The following is a 25,767-nucleotide window of genomic DNA, read 5'->3' on the forward strand; positions in this document are numbered from 1 at the left end:
AGGGGATGGGAATGGGATAGGATGGGATGGGTTGGCATGGGATGGGATGGGATGGGATCCCTGGGATGGGATGGGATCCCTGGGATGGGATGGGATCTCTGGCATGGGTTGGGATCCCTGGGATTGGATCCCTGGAATGGGATGGGATCCCTGGAATGGGATGGGATCCCTGGGATGGGATGGGATGAGATGGGATGGGATGGGATCCCTGGGTTGGGATTGGTTGGGATGGGATACCTGGGATGGGATGGAATCCCTGGGATGAAATCCGTGGGATGGGATGGGATGGGATGGGATGGGATGGGATGGGATGGGATGGGATGGAATGGGATGGGATGGCATGGGGTGGGATTGGATGGGATGGGACGGGATGATATAGGATACTTGGGATGGGAACAGATGGGATGGGATCCCTGGGATGGGATGGAATCCCTGGGGTGGGATAGCTGGAATGGGATTGGATCCCTGGGATGGGATGGGATCCCTGGGATGGGATGAGATCCCTGGGATGGGATCCCTGGGATGGGATAGGATCCCTCGGATGGGATGCCTGGGATGGGATGGGTTTGGATGGGATGGGATCCCTGGGATGGGATGGGATGGGCTGGAATGGGATCCCTGGGATGGGATGGGATGGTATGGGATCACTGGGATGGGATCCCTGGGATGGGATGGGATGGGATCCCTGGGATGGGATGGGATGGGATGGGATCCCTGGAATGGGATGGGATGGGATGGAATAAGATGGAATGGGATGGGTTCCATGGGATGGGATCGCTGGGATGGGATGGGATGGAATCCCTGGGATGGGATAGGATCGCTGGGATTGGATCACTGGGATGGGATGGGATCCCTGGTGTGGGATTCCTAGGATGGGATGGGATGGGATGGGATGGGATGGGATGGGATGGGATGGGATGGGATGGGATGGGATGGGATGGGATGGGATCCCTGGGATGGGATGGGATCCCTGGGATGGCATGGGATGGGATCGGATGGGATGGGATGGGATGCGATCCCTGGGATGGGATGGGATGGGATGGGATGGGATGGGATTGGATCCATGGGATGGGATGGGATGGGATCCCAGGGATGGGAACAGATGAAATGGGATCCCTGGGATGGGATGGAATCCCTGAGATGGGATAGCTGGGATGGGATGGTGTCTCGGTTTGAAAGACAGGTATGGTCTAAGGAAAGGCAGGAGCCCCTTTTCTGCGATGCAGAGTGCAACCCCCTCCCTTTTAATTATTTTAGGTCCAATTCAGACACCTTCAGGCAGGAGATATGGGGATGAGAATAACAGTTCTTTACTGGTATTTAACAAAGCAGAAAAAAACAACAACAGCTATACAAATTGGCAACAGAAACAGTCTAGCTCCGCTCCAGTCCCTTCTGGCCGCAGGCCGTCTCCCTGTACTGTTACCGGTGCTGTGGGGGCAGGGCAGGTCCCGCGCAGTTGAAGAGGGGCTGGGTGATGGCGGCCGCGGCCCAGGGGAGAGAGGGGATGGGGAAAGTTACTCCCCCCTCACAGTGTCGGTCGTGGTGCTCAGCAGAGTGTCCGGAGGTAGTAGGGTGAGCTGGGAGAGCAGCGGAGCGATGTCCAAAGGCAGGGAGCGTGGATCTCAGCGCTGGGATGACAGGAGAAGATGCCAGAGCAGAGCCCAGGTTGTCTTCCCCCTCCAGGAGCCAAGCGAGAGAGCGTCCCCCGCTCCAGACCCCCCTATCCCACCTTTCCTTTTCCGGTTCCCCACCCCCTCTCCCTCCAGCCACCCCCCTACGAGAGAACATTATCTGTCGTTTTAAGGTGTAGCCACAATTACTTAGCATAACAATGGGAGAAATTCCACAGAAAGAAAAGCGAAGCATTCAACCCCCAACATATGGGATCCCTGGGATGGGATGGGATGGGATGGGCTGGAATGGGATGGGATCCCTGGGATGGGATGGGATGGGATCCCTGGGATGGGAACAGATGAAATGGGATCCCTGGGATGGAATGGAATCCCTGGGATGGGATAGCTGGGATGGAATGGGATCCCTGGGATGGGTTGGGATCCCTGGGATGGGATGGGATCCCTGGGTTGGGATCCCAGGAATGTGATCCCTCGTATGGGATGGGATCCCTGGGACGGGATGGAATCCCTGGGATGGGATCCCTGGGATGGGATGGGATCCCTGGGAAGGGATCCGGGGGATCGGATGGGATGGGATGGGATGGGATCCCTGGGATGGGATGGGATCCCTGGGTTGGGATCCCAGGAATGTGATGCCTCGTATGGGATGGGATCCCTGGGATGGGATGGAATCCCTGGGATGGGATCCCTGGGAAGGGATGGGATCCCTGGGAAGGGATCCCAGGGATGCGATGGGATGGGATGGGATGGGATGGGATGGGATGGGATGGGATCCCTGGGATGGGATGGGATGGAATGGCATGGGATCCCTGGGATGAGATGGGCTGGGATGGGATCCCTGGGGTGGGAAGGGATGGGATGGAATGGGATCGGATGGGATGGGATGGGCTTGGATGGGATGGGATCGGATGGGATCCCTGGGATGGGAAGGGATGTGATCCCTGGGATGGGATGGGATCCCTGGGATGGGATATCTGGGATGGGATGTGATGGGACGGGATGGGATGGGATGGGGTGGGAAGGGATGGGATGGGCTACAATGGGATGGGATGTGATGGGATGGGATGGGATGGGTTTGGATGGGACGGGATCCCTGGGATGGGATGGGATGGGATGCCATGGCATGGGATCCGCGGGATGAGATGGGATGGGATGGGATGGGATGGGATGGGATGGGATGGGATGGGATGGGATGGGATGGGATCGGATTGGATGGGATCGGATGGGATCCCTGGGATGGCATGGGATGGGATGGGATGGGATGGGATGGGATGGGATGGGGTGGGATGGGATTGGTTGGGATGGGATGGGATCCCTGGGATGGGATCGGCTGGGCTCCTTGGGATGGAATGGGATGGGATCCCTGGGATGGGATGGGATCCCTGAGATGGGATGTGTTCACTGGGATGGGATGGGATCCCTGGAATGGGATGGGATGGGATCCCTGGCATGGGATGGGATCCCTGGGATGGGATATGTGGGATGGGATGGGATGGGATGGGATGGGGTGGAATGGGATGGGTTTGGATGGGACGGGATCCCTGGGATGGGATGGGATGGGATGCCATGGCATGGGATCCGCGGGATGAGATGGGATGGGATGGGATGGGATGGGATCCCAGGGATGGGGTCCCTGTGATGGGATCCCTGGGATGGGATGGGATGGGATGGGATGGGATGGGATGGGATGGGATGGGAAGGGATGGGATGGGATGGAAAGGGATGGGATGGGATCCCTGGGATGAAATAAGATCCCTGGGATGGGATCCCTGGGATGGGATGGGATGGGAAGGGATGGGATGGGATGGGATGGGGTGGGATGGGATGGGATTGGTTGGGATGGGATGGGATCCCTGGGATGGGATCGGATGGGCTCCCTGGGATGGGATGGGATGGGATCCCTGGGATGGGATGGGATCCCTGAGATGGGATGTGTTCACTGGGATGGGATTGGATCCCTGGAATGGGATGGGATGGGATGGGATGGGATGGGATGGGATGGGATCGGATGGGATGGGATGGGATTGGATGGGATGGGATCGGATGGGATCCCTGGGATGGGAAGGGATGGGATCCCTGGGATGGGATGGGATCCCTGGGATGGGATGGGATCCCTGGGATGGGATGGGATCCCTGGCAAGGGAAGGGATGGGATTCCTGGGTTGGGAATGGATAGGTTCCCTTGGATGGGACGGGATGGGATAGGATACTTGGGATGGGAACAGATGGGATGGGACCCCTGGGATGGGATGGAATCCCTGGGATGGGATAGCTGGGATGGGATTGGATCCCTGCGATGGGATGGGATCCCTGGGATGGGATAGCTGGGATGGGATTGGATCCCTGGGATGGGATGGGATCCCTGGGATGGTATGAGATCCCTGGGACGGGATCCCTGGGATGGGATAGGATCCCTGGGATGGGATGCCTGGGATGGGATGGGATGGGATGGGATGGGTTTGGATGGGATGGGATCCCTGGGATGGGATGGGATGGGTTGGGATGGCATGGCATGGGATCCCTGGGATAAGATGGGCTGGGATGGGATCCCTGGGATGGGATGGGAGGGGATGGGAATGGGATAGGATGGGATGGGTTGGCATGGGATGGGATGGGATGGGATCCCTGGGATGGGATGGGATCCCTGGGATGGGATGGGATCTCTGGCATGGGTTGGGATCCCTGGGATTGGATCCCTGGAATGGGATGGGATCCCTGGAATGGGATGGGATCCCTGGGATGGGATGGGATGAGATGGGATGGGATGGGATCCCTGGGTTGGGATTGGTTGGGATGGGATACCTGGGATGGGATGGAATCCCTGGGATGAAATCCGTGGGATGGGATGGGATGGGATGGGATGGGATGGGATGGGATGGGATGGGATGGGATGGGATGGAATGGGATGGGATGGCATGGGGTGGGATTGGATGGGATGGGACGGGATGATATAGGATACTTGGGATGGGAACAGATGGGATGGGATCCCTGGGATGGGATGGAATCCCTGGGGTGGGATAGCTGGAATGGGATTGGATCCCTGGGATGGGATGGGATCCCTGGGATGGGATGAGATCCCTGGGATGGGATCCCTGGGATGGGATAGGATCCCTCGGATGGGATGCCTGGGATGGGATGGGTTTGGATGGGATGGGATCCCTGGGATGGGATGGGATGGGCTGGAATGGGATCCCTGGGATGGGATGGGATGGTATGGGATCACTGGGATGGGATCCCTGGGATGGGATGGGATGGGATCCCTGGGATGGGATGGGATGGGATGGGATCCCTGGAATGGGATGGGATGGGATGGAATAAGATGGAATGGGATGGGTTCCATGGGATGGGATCGCTGGGATGGGATGGGATGGAATCCCTGGGATGGGATAGGATCGCTGGGATTGGATCACTGGGATGGGATGGGATCCCTGGTGTGGGATTCCTAGGATGGGATGGGATGGGATGGGATGGGATGGGATGGGATGGGATGGGATGGGATGGGATGGGATGGGATCCCTGGGATGGGATGGGATCCCTGGGATGGCATGGGATGGGATCGGATGGGATGGGATGGGATGCGATCCCTGGGATGGGATGGGATGGGATGGGATGGGATGGGATTGGATCCATGGGATGGGATGGGATGGGATCCCAGGGATGGGAACAGATGAAATGGGATCCCTGGGATGGGATGGAATCCCTGAGATGGGATAGCTGGGATGGGATGGTGTCTCGGTTTGAAAGACAGGTATGGTCTAAGGAAAGGCAGGAGCCCCTTTTCTGCGATGCAGAGTGCAACCCCCTCCCTTTTAATTATTTTAGGTCCAATTCAGACACCTTCAGGCAGGAGATATGGGGATGAGAATAACAGTTCTTTACTGGTATTTAACAAAGCAGAAAAAAACAACAACAGCTATACAAATTGGCAACAGAAACAGTCTAGCTCCGCTCCAGTCCCTTCTGGCCGCAGGCCGTCTCCCTGTACTGTTACCGGTGCTGTGGGGGCAGGGCAGGTCCCGCGCAGTTGAAGAGGGGCTGGGTGATGGCGGCCGCGGCCCAGGGGAGAGAGGGGATGGGGAAAGTTACTCCCCCCTCACAGTGTCGGTCGTGGTGCTCAGCAGAGTGTCCGGAGGTAGTAGGGTGAGCTGGGAGAGCAGCGGAGCGATGTCCAAAGGCAGGGAGCGTGGATCTCAGCGCTGGGATGACAGGAGAAGATGCCAGAGCAGAGCCCAGGTTGTCTTCCCCCTCCAGGAGCCAAGCGAGAGAGCGTCCCCCGCTCCAGACCCCCCTATCCCACCTTTCCTTTTCCGGTTCCCCACCCCCTCTCCCTCCAGCCACCCCCCTACGAGAGAACATTATCTGTCGTTTTAAGGTGTAGCCACAATTACTTAGCATAACAATGGGAGAAATTCCACAGAAAGAAAAGCGAAGCATTCAACCCCCAACATATGGGATCCCTGGGATGGGATGGGATGGGATGGGCTGGAATGGGATGGGATCCCTGGGATGGGATGGGATGGGATCCCTGGGATGGGAACAGATGAAATGGGATCCCTGGGATGGAATGGAATCCCTGGGATGGGATAGCTGGGATGGAATGGGATCCCTGGGATGGGTTGGGATCCCTGGGATGGGATGGGATCCCTGGGTTGGGATCCCAGGAATGTGATCCCTCGTATGGGATGGGATCCCTGGGACGGGATGGAATCCCTGGGATGGGATCCCTGGGATGGGATGGGATCCCTGGGAAGGGATCCGGGGGATCGGATGGGATGGGATGGGATGGGATCCCTGGGATGGGATGGGATCCCTGGGTTGGGATCCCAGGAATGTGATGCCTCGTATGGGATGGGATCCCTGGGATGGAATCCCTGGGATGGGATCCCTGGGAAGGGATGGGATCCCTGGGAAGGGATCCCAGGGATGCGATGGGATGGGATGGGATGGGATGGGATGGGATGGGATGGGATGGGATCCCTGGGATGGGATGGGATGGAATGGCATGGGATCCCTGGGATGAGATGGGCTGGGATGGGATCCCTGGGGTGGGAAGGGATGGGATGGAATGGGATGGGATGCGTTCCATTGGATGGGATCCCGGGGATGGGATGGGATGGGATGGGATCCCTGGGATGGGATAGGATCGCTGGGATTGGATCACTGGGATGGGATGGGATCCCTGGTGTGTGATTCCTAGGATGGGATGGGATGGGATGGGATGGGATGGGATGGGATGGGATCCCTGGGATGGGATGGGATCCATGGGATGGCATGGGATGGGATGGGATGGGATGGGATAGGATGGGATGGGATGGGATCCGTGGGATGGGATAGGATCCCTGGATTGGGATGGGATCCCTGGGATGGGATGGGATCCTTGGGATGGGATCCCTGGGATGGGATGGGATGGGATGGGATGGGATCCCTGGGATGGGATGGGATTGGATCCCTGGGATGGGATGTGATCCCTGGGATGGGATGGGATGGGATCGGATGGGATGGGATGGGATGGGATCCCTGGGATGGGATGGGATACATGGGATGGGATGTGTTGGGATGGGATTGGATCCATGGGATGGGATGGGATGGGATGGGATCCCAGGGATGGGAACAGATGAAATGGGATCCCTGGGATGGGATGGGATGGGTTGGAATGGGATGGGATCCCTGGGATGGGATGGGACGGGATCCCTGGGATGGTAACAGAAGAAATGGGATCCCTGGGATGGGATGGAATCCCTGGGATGGGATAGCTGGGATGGGATGGGATCCCTGGGATGGAATGGGATCCCTGGGATGGGTTGGGATCCCTGGGATGGGATGGGATCCCTGGGTTGGGATCCCAGGAATGTGATCCCTCGTATGGGATGGGATCCCTGGGATGGGATCCCTGGGATGGGATGGGATCCCTGGGAAGGGATCCCGGGGATGGGATGGGATGGGATGAGATGGGATGGGATCCATGGGATGGGATGGGATCCCTGGGATTGGATGGGATCCCTGGGATGGGATGGGATCCGTGGGATGGGATGGGATGGGATCCCTGGGATGGGATGGGATCCCTGGGATGGGATCCTTGGGATTGGATCACTCAGAAGGGATGGGATCGGATGGGATCCCTGGGATGGGATCCCTGGGATGGTATCGGATCCCTGGGACGGCCTCCAGGGATGGGATGGGATCCCTGGGATGGGATCCCTGGGATGGGATGTGATCCCTGGAATGGGATGGGATGGGATGGGATGGGATGGAATGGGATGGGATGTCTGGGATGAGATGGGATCCCTGGGATGGTATCCCTAGGATGGGATGGGATCCCTGGGATGGGATGGGATGGGATGGGATGGGATGGGATGGGATGGGAAGGGATGGGATGGGAAGGGATGGGATGGGATGGGTTCCATGGGATGGGATCCCTGGGATGGGATGGGATGGGATGGGATCCCTGGGATGGGATAGGATCTCTGGGATTGGATCACTGGGATGGGATGGGATCCCTGGTGTGGGATTGCTAGGATGGGATGGGATGGGATGGGATGGGATGGGATGGGATGGGATGGGATGGGATGGGATGGGATGGGATCCCTGGGATGGGATGGGATCCCTGGGATGGCATGGGATGGGATCGGATGGGATGGGATGGGATCCCAGGGATGGGAACAGATGAAATGGGATCCCTGGGATGGGATGGAATCCCTGGAACGGGATGCCTGGGATGGGATGGGATGGGATGGGATGGGATGGGATGGGAATGGGATAGGATGGGTTGGGTTGGCATGGGATGGGATGGGATCCCTGGGATGTGATGGGATCCCTGGGATGGGATGGGATCTCTGGTATGGGTTGGGATCCCTGGGATTGGATCCCTGGGATGGGATGGGATCCCTGGAATGGGATGGGATCCCTGGCAAGGGAAAGGATGGGATTCCTGGGTTGGGAATGGATAGGTTCCCTTGGATGGGACGGGATGGGATAGGATACTTGGGATGGGAACAGATGGGATGGGACCCCTGGGATGGGATGGAATCCCTGGGATGGGATAGCTAGGATGGGATTGGATCCCTGGGATGGGATGGGATCCCTGGGATGGTATGAGATCCCTGGGATGGGATCCCTGGGATGGGATGGGATCCCTGGGATGAGATGGGCTGGGATGGGATCCCTGGGATGGGATGGGATGGGAATGGGATAGGATGGGATGGGTTGGCATGGGATGGGATGGGATGGGATCCCTGGGATGGGATGGGATTCCTGGGATGGGATGGGATCTCTGGTATGGGTTGGGATCCCTGGAATGTGATCCCTCGTATGGGATGGGATCCCTGGGATGGGATGGGATCCCTGGGATTGGATCCCTGGGATGGGACGGGATCCCTCGAATGGGATGGGATCCATGGCAAGGGAAGGGATGGGATTCCTGGGTTGGGAATGGATGGGTTCTCTTGGATGGGACGGGATGGGATAGGATACTTGGGATGGGAACAGATGGGATGGGATCCCTGGGATGGGATGGAATCCCTGGGATGGGATAGCTGGGATGGGATTGGATCCCTGGGATGGGATGAGATCCCTGGGATGGGATCCCTGGGATGGGATAGGATCCCTGGGATGGGATGCCTGGGTTAGGTTGGGATGGGTTTGGATGGGATTGGATCCCTGGGATGGGATGGAATGGGATGGCATGGCATGGATTCCCTGGGACGAGATGGGCTGGGATGGGATCCTTGGGGTGGGAAGGGATGGGATGGAATGGGATGGCATGGGATGCGTTCCATGGGATGGGATTCCTGGGATGGGATGGGATCCCTGGGATGGGATAGGATCGCTGGGATAGGATCACTGGGATGGGATGGGATCCCTGGTGTGGGATTCCTAGGATGGGATGGCATGGGATGGGATCAGATGGGATGGGATGGGATCCCTGGGATGGGATGGGTTCCCTGGGATGGCATGGGATGGGATGTGTTGGGATGGGATTGGATCCATGGGATGTGATGGGATGGGATCCGAGGGAAGGGAACAGATGAAATGGGATCCCTGGGATGGGATGGAATCCCTGGGATGGGATGGCTGGGATGGGATGGGATCCCTGGGATGGGATGGGATGGGATGGGTTGGAATGGGATGGAATCCCTGGGATGGGATGGCTGGGATGGGATGGGATGGGATGGGATGGGATGGGATGGGATGGGATGGGATTGGATGGGATCGATGGGATGGGATCCCTGGGATGGGAGGGGATGGGATCCCTGGGATGGGATGGGATCCCTGAGATGGGATATCTGGGATGGGATGTGATGGGACGGGATGGGATGGGATGGGGTGGGAAGGGATGGGATGGGCTACAATGGGATGGGATGTGATGGGATGGGATGGGATGGGTTTGGATGGGACGGGATCCCTGGGATGGGATGGGATGGGATGGGATGCCATGGCATGGGATCCGCGGCATGAGATGGGATGGGATGGGATGGGATGGGATGGGATGGGATGGGATGGGATGGGATGGGATGGGATCGGATTGGATGGGATCGGATGGGATCCCTGGGATGGCATGGGATGGGATGGGATGGGATGGGATGGGATGGGATGGGGTGGGATGGGATTGGTTGGGATGGGATGGGATCCCTGGGATGGGATCGGCTGGGCTCCTTGGGATGGAATGGGATGGGATCCCTGGGATGGGATGGGATCCCTGAGATGGGATGTGTTCACTGGGATGGGATGGGATCCCTGGAATGGGATGGGATGGGATCCCTGGCATGGGATGGGATCCCTGGGATGGGATATGTGGGATGGGATGGGATGGGATGGGATGGGGTGGAATGGGATGGGTTTGGATGGGACGGGATCCCTGGGATGGGATGGGATGGGATGCCATGGCATGGGATCCGCGGGATGAGATGGGATGGGATGGGATGGGATGGGATCCCAGGGATGGGGTCCCTGTGATGGGATCCCTGGGATGGGATGGGATGGGATGGGATGGGATGGGATGGGATGGGATGGGATGGGATGGGATGGGATGGGATGGGAAGGGATGGGATGGGATGGAAAGGGATGGGATGGGATCCCTGGGATGAAATAAGATCCCTGGGATGGGATCCCTGGGATGGGATGGGATGGGAAGGGATGGGATGGGATGGGATGGGTTGGGGTGGGAAGGGATGGGATTGGTTGGGATGGGATGGGAAGGGATGGGATGGGATGGGTTCCCTGGGATGGGATGGGATGGGATCCCTGGGATGGGATGGGATCCCTGAGATGGGATGTGTTCACTGGGATGGGATTGGATCCCTGGAATGGGATGGGATGGGATGGGATGGGATGGGATGGGATGGGATGGGATGGGATGGGATGGGATCGGATGGGATGGGATGGGATTGGATGGGATGGGATCGGATGGGATCCCTGGGATGGGAAGGGATGTGATCCCTGGGATGGGATGGGATCCCTGGGATGGGATATCTGGGATGGGATGTGATGGGACGGGATGGGATGGGATGGGGTGGGAAGGGATGGGATGGGCTACAATGGGATGGGATATGATGGGATGGGATGGGATGGGTTTGGATGGGACGGGATCCCTGGGATGGGATGGGATGGGATGGGATGCCATGGCATGGGATCCGCGGGATGAGATGGGATGGGATGGGATGGGATGGGATCGGATGGGATCCCTGGGATGGGATGGGATGGGATCCCTGGGATGGGATGGGATGGGATGGGAAGGGATGGGATGGGATAGAAAGGGATGGGATGGGATCCCTGGGATGGGATGGGATCCCTGGGATGGCATGGGATGGGATGGGATGGGATGGGATGGGATGGGATGGGGTGGGATGGGATTGGTTGGGATGGGATGGGATCCCTGGGATGGGATCGGATGGGCTCCCTGGGATGGGATGGGATGGGATCCCTGGGATGGGATGGGATCCCTGAGATGGGATGTGTTCACTGGGATGGGATGGGATCCCTGGCATGGGATGGGATCCCTGGGATGGGATGGGATCCCTGGGATGGGATGGGATCCCTGGCAAGGGAAGGGATGGGATTCCTGGGTTGGGAATGGATAGGTTCCCTTGGATGGGACGGGATGGGATAGGATACTTGGGATGGGAACAGATGGGATGGGACCCCTGGGATGGGATGGAATCCCTGGGATGGGATAGCTGGGATGGGATTGGATCCCTGCGATGGGATGGGATCCCTGGGATGGGATAGCTGGGATGGGATTGGATCCCTGGGATGGGATGGGATCCCTGGGATGGTATGAGATCCCTGGGACGGGATCCCTGGGATGGGATAGGATCCCTGGGATGGGATGCCTGGGATGGGATGGGATGGGATGGGATGGGATGGGTTTGGATGGGATGGGATCCCTGGGATGGGATGGGATGGGTTGGGATGGCATGGCATGGGATCCCTGGGATAAGATGGGCTGGGATGGGATCCCTGGGATGGGATGGGAGGGGATGGGAATGGGATAGGATGGGATGGGTTGGCATGGGATGGGATGGGATGGGATCCCTGGGATGGGATGGGATCCCTGGGATGGGATGGGATCTCTGGCATGGGTTGGGATCCCTGGGATTGGATCCCTGGAATGGGATGGGATCCCTGGAATGGGATGGGATCCCTGGGATGGGATGGGATGAGATGGGATGGGATGGGATCCCTGGGTTGGGATTGGTTGGGATGGGATACCTGGGATGGGATGGAATCCCTGGGATGAAATCCGTGGGATGGGATGGGATGGTATGGGATGGGATGGGATGGGATGGGATGGAATGGGATGGGATGGCATGGGGTGGGATGGGATGGGATGGGACGGGATGATATAGGATACTTGGGATGGGAACAGATGGGATGGGATCCCTGGGATGGGATGGAATCCCTGGGGTGGGATAGCTGGAATGGGATTGGATCCCTGGGATGGGATGGGATCCCTGGGATGGGATGAGATCCCTGGGATGGGATCCCTGGGATGGGATAGGATCCCTCGGATGGGATGCCTGGGATGGGATGGGTTTGGATGGGATGGGATCCCTGGGATGGGATGGGATGGGCTGGAATGGGATCCCTGGGATGGGATGGGATGGTATGGGATCACTGGGATGGGATCCCTGGGATGGGATGGGATGGGATCCCTGGGATGGGATGGGATGGGATGGGATCCCTGGAATGGGATGGGATGGGATGGAATAAGATGGAATGGGATGGGTTCCATGGGATGGGATCGCTGGGATGGGATGGGATGGAATCCCTGGGATGGGATAGGATCGCTGGGATTGGATCACTGGGATGGGATGGGATCCCTGGTGTGGGATTCCTAGGATGGGATGGGATGGGATGGGATGGGATGGGATGGGATGGGATGGGATGGGATGGGATGGGATGGGATCCCTGGGATGGGATGGGATCCCTGGGATGGCATGGGATGGGATCGGATGGGATGGGATGGGATGCGATCCCTGGGATGGGATGGGATGGGATGGGATGGGATTGGATCCATGGGATGGGATGCAATGGGATCCCAGGGATGGGAACAGATGAAATGGGATCCCTGGGATGGGATGGAATCCCTGAGATGGGATAGCTGGGATGGGATGGTGTCTCGGTTTGAAAGACAGGTATGGTCTAAGGAAAGGCAGGAGCCCCTTTTCTGCGATGCAGAGTGCAACCCCCTCCCTTTTAATTATTTTAGGTCCAATTCAGACACCTTCAGGCAGGAGATATGGGGATGAGAATAACAGTTCTTTACTGGTATTTAACAAAGCAGAAAAAAACAACAACAGCTATACAAATTGGCAACAGAAACAGTCTAGCTCCGCTCCAGTCCCTTCTGGCCGCAGGCCGTCTCCCTGTACTGTTACCGGTGCTGTGGGGGCAGGGCAGGTCCCGCGCAGTTGAAGAGGGGCTGGGTAATGGCGGCCGCGGCCCAGGGGAGAGAGGGGATGGGGAAAGTTACTCCCCCCTCACAGTGTCGGTCGTGGTGCTCAGCAGAGTGTCCGGAGGTAGTAGGGTGAGCTGGGAGAGCAGCGGAGCGATGTCCAAAGGCAGGGAGCGTGGATCTCAGCGCTGGGATGACAGGAGAAGATGCCAGAGCAGAGCCCAGGTTGTCTTCCCCCTCCAGGAGCCAAGCGAGAGAGCGTCCCCCGCTCCAGACCCCCCTATCCCACCTTTCCTTTTCCGGTTCCCCACCCCCTCCCCCTCCAGCCACCCCCCTACGAGAGAACATTATCTGTCGTTTTAAGGTGTAGCCACAATTACTTAGCATAACAATGGGAGAAATTCCACAGAAAGAAAAGCGAAGCATTCAACCCCCAACATATGGGATCCCTGGGATGGGATGGGATGGGATGGGCTGGAATGGGATGGGATCCCTGGGATGGGATGGGATGGGATCCCTGGGATGGGAACAGATGAAATGGGATCCCTGGGATGGAATGGAATCCCTGGGATGGGATAGCTGGGATGGAATGGGATCCCTGGGATGGAATGGGATCCCTGGGATGGGTTGGGATCCCTGGGATGGGATGGGATCCCTGGGTTGGGATCCCAGGAATGTGATCCCTCGTATGGGATGGGATCCCTGGGACGGGATGGAATCCCTGGGATGGGATCCCTGGGATGGGATGGGATCCCTGGGAAGGGATCCGGGGGATCGGATGGGATGGGATGGGATGGGATCCCTGGGATGGGATGGGATCCCTGGGTTGGGATCCCAGGAATGTGATGCCTCGTATGGGATGGGATCCCTGGGATGGGATGGAATCCCTGGGATGGGATCCCTGGGATGGGATGGGATCCCTGGGAAGGGATGGGATCCCTGGGAAGGGATCCCAGGGATGCGATGGGATGGGATGGGATGGGATGGGATGGGATGGGATGGGATGGGATGGGATCCCTGGGATGGGATGGGATGGAATGGCATGGGATCCCTGGGATGAGATGGGCTGGGATGGGATCCCTGGGGTGGGAAGGGATGGGATGGAATGGGATGGGATGCGTTCCATTGGATGGGATCCCGGGGATGGGATGGGATGGGATGGGATCCCTGGGATGGGATAGGATCGCTGGGATTGGATCACTGGGATGGGATGGGATCCCTGGTGTGTGATTCCTAGGATGGGATGGGATGGGATGGGATGGGATGGGATGGGATGGGATGGGATGGGATGGGATCCCTGGGATGGGATGGGATCCATGGGATGGCATGGGATGGGATGGGATGGGATGGGATCCTTGGGATGGGATCCCTGGGATGGGATGGGATGGGATGGGATCCCTGGGATGGGATGGGATTGGATCCCTGGGATGGGATGTGATCCCTGGGATGGGATGGGATGGGATGGGATCGGATGGGATGGGATGGGATGCGATCCCTGGGATGGGATGGGATGGGATCCCTGGGATGGGATGGGATACATGGGATGGGATGTGTTGGGATGGGATTGGATCCATGGGATGGGATGGGATGGGATGGGATCCCAGGGATGGGAACAGATGAAATGGGATCCCTGGGATGGGATGGGATGGGTTGGAATGGGTTGGGATCCCTGGGATGGGATGGGAGGGGATCCCTGGGATGGTAACAGAAGAAATGGGATCCCTGGGATGGGATGGAATCCCTGGGATGGGATAGCTGGGATGGGATGGGATCCCTGGGATGGAATGGGATCCCTGGGATGGGTTGGGATCCCTGGGATGGGATGGGATCCCTGGGTTGGGATCCCAGGAATGTGATCCCTCGTATGGGATGGGATCCCTGGGATGGGATCCCTGGGATGGGATGGGATCCCTGGGAAGGGATCCCGGGGATGGGATGGGATGGGATGGGATCCCTGGGATGGCAGGGGATCCCTGGGATGGGGGCAGATCCCTGGGATGGGATGGGATGGGATGGTATACCTGGGATGGGATCCCTGGGATGGGATGGGATGAGATCCCTGGATTGGGATGGGATCCCTGGGATGGGATCCCTGGGATTGGATGGGATCCCTGGGATGGGATGGGATCCGTGGGATGGGATGGGATGGGATCCCTGGGATGGGATGGGATCCCTGGGATGGGATCCTTGGGATTGGATCACTCAGAAGGGATGGGATCGGATGGGATCCCTGGGATGGGATCCCTGGGATGGTATCGGATCCCTGGGACGGCCTCCAGGGATGGGATGGGATCCCTGGGATGGGATCCCTGGGATGGGATGTGATCCCTGGAATGGGATGGGATGGGATGGGATGGAATGGGATGGGATGTCTGGGATGAGATGGGATCCCTGGGATGGTATCCCTAGGATGGGATGGGATCCCTGGGATGGGATGGGATGGGATGGGATGGGATGGGATGGGATGGGATGGGATGGGAAGGGATGGGATGGGAAGGGATGGGATGGGATGGGTTCCATGGGATGGGATCCCTGGGATGGGATGGGATGGGATGGGATCCCTGGGATGGGATAGGATCTCTGGGATTGGATCACTGGGATGGGATGGGATCCCTGGTGTGGGATTGCTAGGATGGGATGGGATGGGATGGGATGGGATGGGATGGGATGGGATGGGATGGGATGGGATGGGATCCCTGGGATGGGATGGGATCCCTGGGATGGCATGGGATGGGATCGGATGGGATGGGATGGGATCCCAGGGATGGGAACAGATGAAATGGGATCCCTGGGATGGGATGGAATCCCTGGAACGGGATGCCTGGGATGGGATGGGATGGGATGGGATGGCTTTGGATGGGATGGGATCCCTGGGATGGGATGGGATGGGATGGGATGGGAATGGGATAGGATGGGTTGGGTTGGCATGGGATGGGATGGGATCCCTGGGATGTGATGGGATCCCTGGGATGGGATGGGATCTCTGGTATGGGTTGGGATCCCTGGGATTGGATCCCTGGGATGGGATGGGATCCCTGGAATGGGATGGGATCCCTGGCAAGGGAAAGGATGGGATTCCTGGGTTGGGAATGGATAGGTTCCCTTGGATGGGACGGGATGGGATAGGATACTTGGGATGGGAACAGATGGGATGGGACCCCTGGGATGGGATGGAATCCCTGGGATGGGATAGCGAGGATGGGACTGGATCCCTGGGATGGGATGGGATCCCTGGGATGGTATGAGATCCCTGGGATGGGATCCCTGGGATGGGATGGGATCCCTGGGATGAGATGGGCTGGGATGGGATCCCTGGGATGGGATGGGATGGGAATGGGATAGGATGGGATGGGTTGGCATGGGATGGGATGGGATGGGATCCCTGGGATGGGATGGGATTCCTGGGATGGGATGGGATCTCTGGTATGGGTTGGGATCCCTGGAATGTGATCCCTCGTATGGGATGGGATCCCTGGGATGGGATGGGATCCCTGGGATTGGATCCCTGGGATGGGACGGGATCCCTCGAATGGGATGGGATCCATGGCAAGGGAAGGGATGGGATTCCTGGGTTGGGAATGGATGGGTTCTCTTGGATGGGACGGGATGGGATAGGATACTTGGGATGGGAACAGATGGGATGGGATCCCTGGGATGGGATGGAATCCCTGGGATGGGATAGCTGGGATGGGATTGGATCCCTGGGATGGGATGAGATCCCTGGGATGGGATCCCTGGGATGGGATAGGATCCCTGGGATGGGATGCCTGGGTTAGGTTGGGATGGGTTTGGATGGGATTGGATCCCTGGGATGGGATGGAATGGGATGGCATGGCATGGATTCCCTGGGACGAGATGGGCTGGGATGGGATCCTTGGGGTGGGAAGGGATGGGATGGAATGGGATGGCATGGGATGCGTTCCATGGGATGGGATTCCTGGGATGGGATGGGATCCCTGGGATGGGATAGGATCGCTGGGATAGGATCACTGGGATGGGATGGGATCCCTGGTGTGGGATTCCTAGGATGGGATGGCATGGGATGGGATCAGATGGGATGGGATGGGATCCCTGGGATGGGATGGGTTCCCTGGGATGGCATGGGATGGGATGTGTTGGGATGGGATTGGATCCATGGGATGTGATGGGATGGGATCCGAGGGAAGGGAACAGATGAAATGGGATCCCTGGGATGGGATGGAATCCCTGGGATGGGATGGCTGGGATGGGATGGGATCCCTGGGATGGGATGGGATGGGATGGGTTGGAATGGGATGGAATCCCTGGGATGGGATGGCTGGGATGGGATGGGATGGGATGGGATGGGATGGGATGGGATGGGATGGGATTGGATGGGATCGATGGGATGGGATCCCTGGGATGGGAGGGGATGGGATCCCTGGGATGGGATGGGATCCCTGAGATGGGATATCTGGGATGGGATGTGATGGGACGGGATGGGATGGGATGGGGTGGGAAGGGATGGGATGGGCTACAATGGGATGGGATGTGATGGGATGGGATGGGATGGGTTTGGATGGGACGGGATCCCTGGGATGGGATGGGATGGGATGGGATGCCATGGCATGGGATCCGCGGCATGAGATGGGATGGGATGGGATGGGATGGGATGGGATGGGATGGGATGGGATGGGATGGGATGGGATGGGATCGGATTGGATGGGATGGGATCGGATGGGATCCCTGGGATGGCATGGGATGGGATGGGATGGGATGGGATGGGATGGGATGGGGTGGGATGGGATTGGTTGGGATGGGATGGGATCCCTGGGATGGGATCGGATGGGCTCCTTGGGATGGAATGGGATGGGATCCCTGGGATGGGATGGGATCCCTGAGATGGGATGTGTTCACTGGGATGGGATGGGATCCCTGGAATGGGATGGGATGGGATCCCTGGCATGGGATGGGATCCCTGGGATGGGATATGTGGGATGGGATGGGATGGGATGGGATGGGGTGGAATGGGATGGGTTTGGATGGGACGGGATCCCTGGGATGGGATGGGATGGGATGCCATGGCATGGGATCCGCGGGATGAGATGGGATGGGATGGGATGGGATGGGATCCCAGGGATGGGGTCCCTGTGATGGGATCCCTGGGATGGGATGGGATGGGATGGGATGGGATGGGATGGGATGGGATGGGATGGGATGGGATGGGATGGGATGGGATGGGAAGGGATGGGATGGGATGGAAAGGGATGGGATGGGATCCCTGGGATGAAATAAGATCCCTGGGATGGGATCCCTGGGATGGGATGGGATGGGAAGGGATGGGATGGGATGGGATGGGTTGGGGTGGGAAGGGATGGGATTGGTTGGGATGGGATGGGAAGGGATGGGATGGGATGGGCTCCCTGGGATGGGATGGGATGGGATCCCTGGGATGGGATGGGATCCCTGAGATGGGATGTGTTCACTGGGATGGGATTGGATCCCTGGAATGGGATGGGATGGGATGGGATGGGATGGGATGGGATGGGATGGGATGGGATGGGATGGGATCGGATGGGATGGGATGGGATTGGATGGGATGGGATCGGATGGGATCCCTGGGATGGGAAGGGATGTGATCCCTGGGATGGGATGGGATCCCTGGGATGGGATATCTGGGATGGGATGTGATGGGACGGGATGGGATGGGATGGGGTGGGAAGGGATGGGATGGGCTACAATGGGATGGGATATGATGGGATGGGATGGGATGGGTTTGGATGGGACGGGATCCCTGGGATGGGATGGGATGGGATGGGATGCCATGGCATGGGATCCGCGGGATGAGATGGGATGGGATGGGATGGGATGGGATCGGATGGGATCCCTGGGATGGGATGGGATGGGATCCCTGGGATGGGATGGGATGGGATGGGAAGGGATGGGATGGGATAGAAAGGGATGGGATGGGATCCCTGGGATGGGATGGGATCCCTGGGATGGCATGGGATGGGATGGGATGGGATGGGATGGGATGGGATGGGGTGGGATGGGATTGGTTGGGATGGGATGGGATCCCTGGGATGGGATCGGATGGGCTCCCTGGGATGGGATGGGATGGGATCCCTGGGATGGGATGGGATCCCTGAGATGGGATGTGTTCACTGGGATGGGATGGGATCCCTGGCATGGGATGGGATCCCTGGGATGGGATGGGATCCCTGGGATGGGATGGGATCCCTGGCAAGGGAAGGGATGGGATTCCTGGGTTGGGAATGGATAGGTTCCCTTGGATGGGACGGGATGGGATAGGATACTTGGGATGGGAACAGATGGGATGGGACCCCTGGGATGGGATGGAATCCCTGGGATGGGATAGCTGGGATGGGATTGGATCCCTGCGATGGGATGGGATCCCTGGGATGGGATAGCTGGGATGGGATTGGATCCCTGGGATGGGATGGGATCCCTGGGATGGTATGAGATCCCTGGGACGGGATCCCTGGGATGGGATAGGATCCCTGGGATGGGATGCCTGGGATGGGATGGGATGGGATGGGATGGGATGGGTTTGGATGGGATGGGATCCCTGGGATGGGATGGGATGGGTTGGGATGGCATGGCATGGGATCCCTGGGATAAGATGGGCTGGGATGGGATCCCTGGGATGGGATGGGAGGGGATGGGAATGGGATAGGATGGGATGGGTTGGCATGGGATGGGATGGGATGGGATCCCTGGGATGGGATGGGATCCCTGGGATGGGATGGGATCTCTGGCATGGGTTGGGATCCCTGGGATTGGATCCCTGGAATGGGATGGGATCCCTGGAATGGGATGGGATCCCTGGGATGGGATGGGATGAGATGGGATGGGATGGGATCCCTGGGTTGGGATTGGTTGGGATGGGATACCTGGGATGGGATGGAATCCCTGGGATGAAATCCGTGGGATGGGATGGGATGGTATGGGATGGGATGGGATGGGATGGGATGGAATGGGATGGGATGGCATGGGGTGGGATGGGATGGGATGGGACGGGATGATATAGGATACTTGGGATGGGAACAGATGGGATGGGATCCCTGGGATGGGATGGAATCCCTGGGGTGGGATAGCTGGAATGGGATTGGATCCCTGGGATGGGATGGGATCCCTGGGATGGGATGAGATCCCTGGGATGGGATCCCTGGGATGGGATAGGATCCCTCGGATGGGATGCCTGGGATGGGATGGGTTTGGATGGGATGGGATCCCTGGGATGGGATGGGATGGGCTGGAATGGGATCCCTGGGATGGGATGGGATGGTATGGGATCACTGGGATGGGATCCCTGGGATGGGATGGGATGGGATCCCTGGGATGGGATGGGATGGGATGGGATCCCTGGAATGGGATGGGATGGGATGGAATAAGATGGAATGGGATGGGTTCCATGGGATGGGATCGCTGGGATGGGATGGGATGGAATCCCTGGGATGGGATAGGATCGCTGGGATTGGATCACTGGGATGGGATGGGATCCCTGGTGTGGGATTCCTAGGATGGGATGGGATGGGATGGGATGGGATGGGATGGGATGGGATGGGATGGGATGGGATCCCTGGGATGGGATGGGATCCCTGGGATGGCATGGGATGGGATCGGATGGGATGGGATGGGATGCGATCCCTGGGATGGGATGGGATGGGATGGGATGGGATGGGATTGGATCCATGGGATGGGATGCAATGGGATCCCAGGGATGGGAACAGATGAAATGGGATCCCTGGGATGGGATGGAATCCCTGAGATGGGATAGCTGGGATGGGATGGTGTCTCGGTTTGAAAGACAGGTATGGTCTAAGGAAAGGCAGGAGCCCCTTTTCTGCGATGCAGAGTGCAACCCCCTCCCTTTTAATTATTTTAGGTCCAATTCAGACACCTTCAGGCAGGAGATATGGGGATGAGAATAACAGTTCTTTACTGGTATTTAACAAAGCAGAAAAAAACAACAACAGCTATACAAATTGGCAACAGAAACAGTCTAGCTCCGCTCCAGTCCCTTCTGGCCGCAGGCCGTCTCCCTGTACTGTTACCGGTGCTGTGGGGGCAGGGCAGGTCCCGCGCAGTTGAAGAGGGGCTGGGTAATGGCGGCCGCGGCCCAGGGGAGAGAGGGGATGGGGAAAGTTACTCCCCCCTCACAGTGTCGGTCGTGGTGCTCAGCAGAGTGTCCGGAGGTAGTAGGGTGAGCTGGGAGAGCAGCGGAGCGATGTCCAAAGGCAGGGAGCGTGGATCTCAGCGCTGGGATGACAGGAGAAGATGCCAGAGCAGAGCCCAGGTTGTCTTCCCCCTCCAGGAGCCAAGCGAGAGAGCGTCCCCCGCTCCAGACCCCCCTATCCCACCTTTCCTTTTCCGGTTCCCCACCCCCTCCCCCTCCAGCCACCCCCCTACGAGAGAACATTATCTGTCGTTTTAAGGTGTAGCCACAATTACTTAGCATAACAATGGGAGAAATTCCACAGAAAGAAAAGCGAAGCATTCAACCCCCAACATATGGGATCCCTGGGATGGGATGGGATGGGATGGGCTGGAATGGGATGGGATCCCTGGGATGGGATGGGATGGGATCCCTGGGATGGGAACAGATGAAATGGGATCCCTGGGATGGAATGGAATCCCTGGGATGGGATAGCTGGGATGGAATGGGATCCCTGGGATGGAATGGGATCCCTGGGATGGGTTGGGATCCCTGGGATGGGATGGGATCCCTGGGTTGGGATCCCAGGAATGTGATCCCTCGTATGGGATGGGATCCCTGGGACGGGATGGAATCCCTGGGATGGGATCCCTGGGATGGGATGGGATCCCTGGGAAGGGATCCGGGGGATCGGATGGGATGGGATGGGATGGGATCCCTGGGATGGGATGGGATCCCTGGGTTGGGATCCCAGGAATGTGATGCCTCGTATGGGATGGGATCCCTGGGATGGGATGGAATCCCTGGGATGGGATCCCTGGGATGGGATGGGATCCCTGGGAAGGGATGGGATCCCTGGGAAGGGATCCCAGGGATGCGATGGGATGGGATGGGATGGGATGGGATGGGATGGGATGGGATGGGATGGGATGGGATGGGATCCCTGGGATGGGATGGGATGGAATGGCATGGGATCCCTGGGATGAGATGGGCTGGGATGGGATCCCTGGGGTGGGAAGGGATGGGATGGAATGGGATGGGATGCGTTCCATTGGATGGGATCCCGGGGATGGGATGGGATGGGATGGGATCCCTGGGATGGGATAGGATCGCTGGGATTGGATCACTGGGATGGGATGGGATCCCTGGTGTGTGATTCCTAGGATGGGATGGGATGGGATGGGATGGGATGGGATGGGATGGGATGGGATGGGATGGGATGGGATCCCTGGGATGGGATGGGATCCATGGGATGGCATGGGATGGGATGGGATGGGATGGGATCCTTGGGATGGGATCCCTGGGATGGGATGGGATGGGATGGGATCCCTGGGATGGGATGGGATTGGATCCCTGGGATGGGATGTGATCCCTGGGATGGGATGGGATGGGATGGGATCGGATGGGATGGGATGGGATGCGATCCCTGGGATGGGATGGGATGGGATCCCTGGGATGGGATGGGATACATGGGATGGGATGTGTTGGGATGGGATTGGATCCATGGGATGGGATGGGATGGGATGGGATCCCAGGGATGGGAACAGATGAAATGGGATCCCTGGGATGGGATGGGATGGGTTGGAATGGGTTGGGATCCCTGGGATGGGATGGGAGGGGATCCCTGGGATGGTAACAGAAGAAATGGGATCCCTGGGATGGGATGGAATCCCTGGGATGGGATAGCTGGGATGGGATGGGATCCCTGGGATGGAATGGGATCCCTGGGATGGGTTGGGATCCCTGGGATGGGATGGGATCCCTGGGTTGGGATCCCAGGAATGTGATCCCTCGTATGGGATGGGATCCCTGGGATGGGATCCCTGGGATGGGATGGGATCCCTGGGAAGGGATCCCGGGGATGGGATGGGATGGGATGGGATCCCTGGGATGGCAGGGGATCCCTGGGATGGGGGCAGATCCCTGGGATGGGATGGGATGGGATGGTATACCTGGGATGGGATCCCTGGGATGGGATGGGATGAGATCCCTGGATTGGGATGGGATCCCTGGGATGGGATCCCTGGGATTGGATGGGATCCCTGGGATGGGATGGGATCCGTGGGATGGGATGGGATGGGATCCCTGGGATGGGATGGGATCCCTGGGATGGGATCCTTGGGATTGGATCACTCAGAAGGGATGGGATCGGATGGGATCCCTGGGATGGGATCCCTGGGATGGTATCGGATCCCTGGGACGGCCTCCAGGGATGGGATGGGATCCCTGGGATGGGATCCCTGGGATGGGATGTGATCCCTGGAATGGGATGGGATGGGATGGGATGGAATGGGATGGGATGTCTGGGATGAGATGGGATCCCTGGGATGGTATCCCTAGGATGGGATGGGATCCCTGGGATGGGATGGGATGGGATGGGATGGGATGGGATGGGATGGGATGGGATGGGAAGGGATGGGATGGGAAGGGATGGGATGGGATGGGTTCCATGGGATGGGATCCCTGGGATGGGATGGGATGGGATGGGATCCCTGGGATGGGATAGGATCTCTGGGATTGGATCACTGGGATGGGATGGGATCCCTGGTGTGGGATTGCTAGGATGGGATGGGATGGGATGGGATGGGATGGGATGGGATGGGATGGGATGGGATGGGATGGGATCCCTGGGATGGGATGGGATCCCTGGGATGGCATGGGATGGGATCGGATGGGATGGGATGGGATCCCAGGGATGGGAACAGATGAAATGGGATCCCTGGGATGGGATGGAATCCCTGGAACGGGATGCCTGGGATGGGATGGGATGGGATGGGATGGCTTTGGATGGGATGGGATCCCTGGGATGGGATGGGATGGGATGGGATGGGAATGGGATAGGATGGGTTGGGTTGGCATGGGATGGGATGGGATCCCTGGGATGTGATGGGATCCCTGGGATGGGATGGGATCTCTGGTATGGGTTGGGATCCCTGGGATTGGATCCCTGGGATGGGATGGGATCCCTGGAATGGGATGGGATCCCTGGCAAGGGAAAGGATGGGATTCCTGGGTTGGGAATGGATAGGTTCCCTTGGATGGGACGGGATGGGATAGGATACTTGGGATGGGAACAGATGGGATGGGACCCCTGGGATGGGATGGAATCCCTGGGATGGGATAGCGAGGATGGGACTGGATCCCTGGGATGGGATGGGATCCCTGGGATGGTATGAGATCCCTGGGATGGGATCCCTGGGATGGGATGGGATCCCTGGGATGAGATGGGCTGGGATGGGATCCCTGGGATGGGATGGGATGGGAATGGGATAGGATGGGATGGGTTGGCATGGGATGGGATGGGATGGGATGGGATCCCTGGGATGGGATGGGATTCCTGGGATGGGATGGGATCTCTGGTATGGGTTGGGATCCCTGGAATGTGATCCCTCGTATGGGATGGGATCCCTGGGATGGGATGGGATCCCTGGGATTGGATCCCTGGGATGGGACGGGATCCCTCGAATGGGATGGGATCCATGGCAAGGGAAGGGATGGGATTCCTGGGTTGGGAATGGATGGGTTCTCTTGGATGGGACGGGATGGGATAGGATACTTGGGATGGGAACAGATGGGATGGGATCCCTGGGATGGGATGGAATCCCTGGGATGGGATAGCTGGGATGGGATTGGATCCCTGGGATGGGATGAGATCCCTGGGATGGGATCCCTGGGATGGGATAGGATCCCTGGGATGGGATGCCTGGGTTAGGTTGGGATGGGTTTGGATGGGATTGGATCCCTGGGATGGGATGGAATGGGATGGCATGGCATGGATTCCCTGGGATGAGATGGGCTGGGATGGGATCCTTGGGGTGGGAAGGGATGGGATGGAATGGGATGGCATGGGATGCGTTCCATGGGATGGGATTCCTGGGATGGGATGGGATCCCTGGGATGGGATAGGATCGCTGGGATAGGATCACTGGGATGGGATGGGATCCCTGGTGTGGGATTCCTAGGATGGGATGGCATGGGATGGGATCAGATGGGATGGGATGGGATCCCTGGGATGGGATGGGTTCCCTGGGATGGCATGGGATGGGATGTGTTGGGATGGGATTGGATCCATGGGATGTGATGGGATGGGATCCGAGGGA

Source organism: Sturnus vulgaris, chromosome W (assembly GCF_052056855.1).
Source record: "Sturnus vulgaris isolate bStuVul1 chromosome W, bStuVul1.hap1, whole genome shotgun sequence".
In the NCBI taxonomy this organism is placed as follows: Eukaryota; Metazoa; Chordata; class Aves; order Passeriformes; family Sturnidae; genus Sturnus; species Sturnus vulgaris.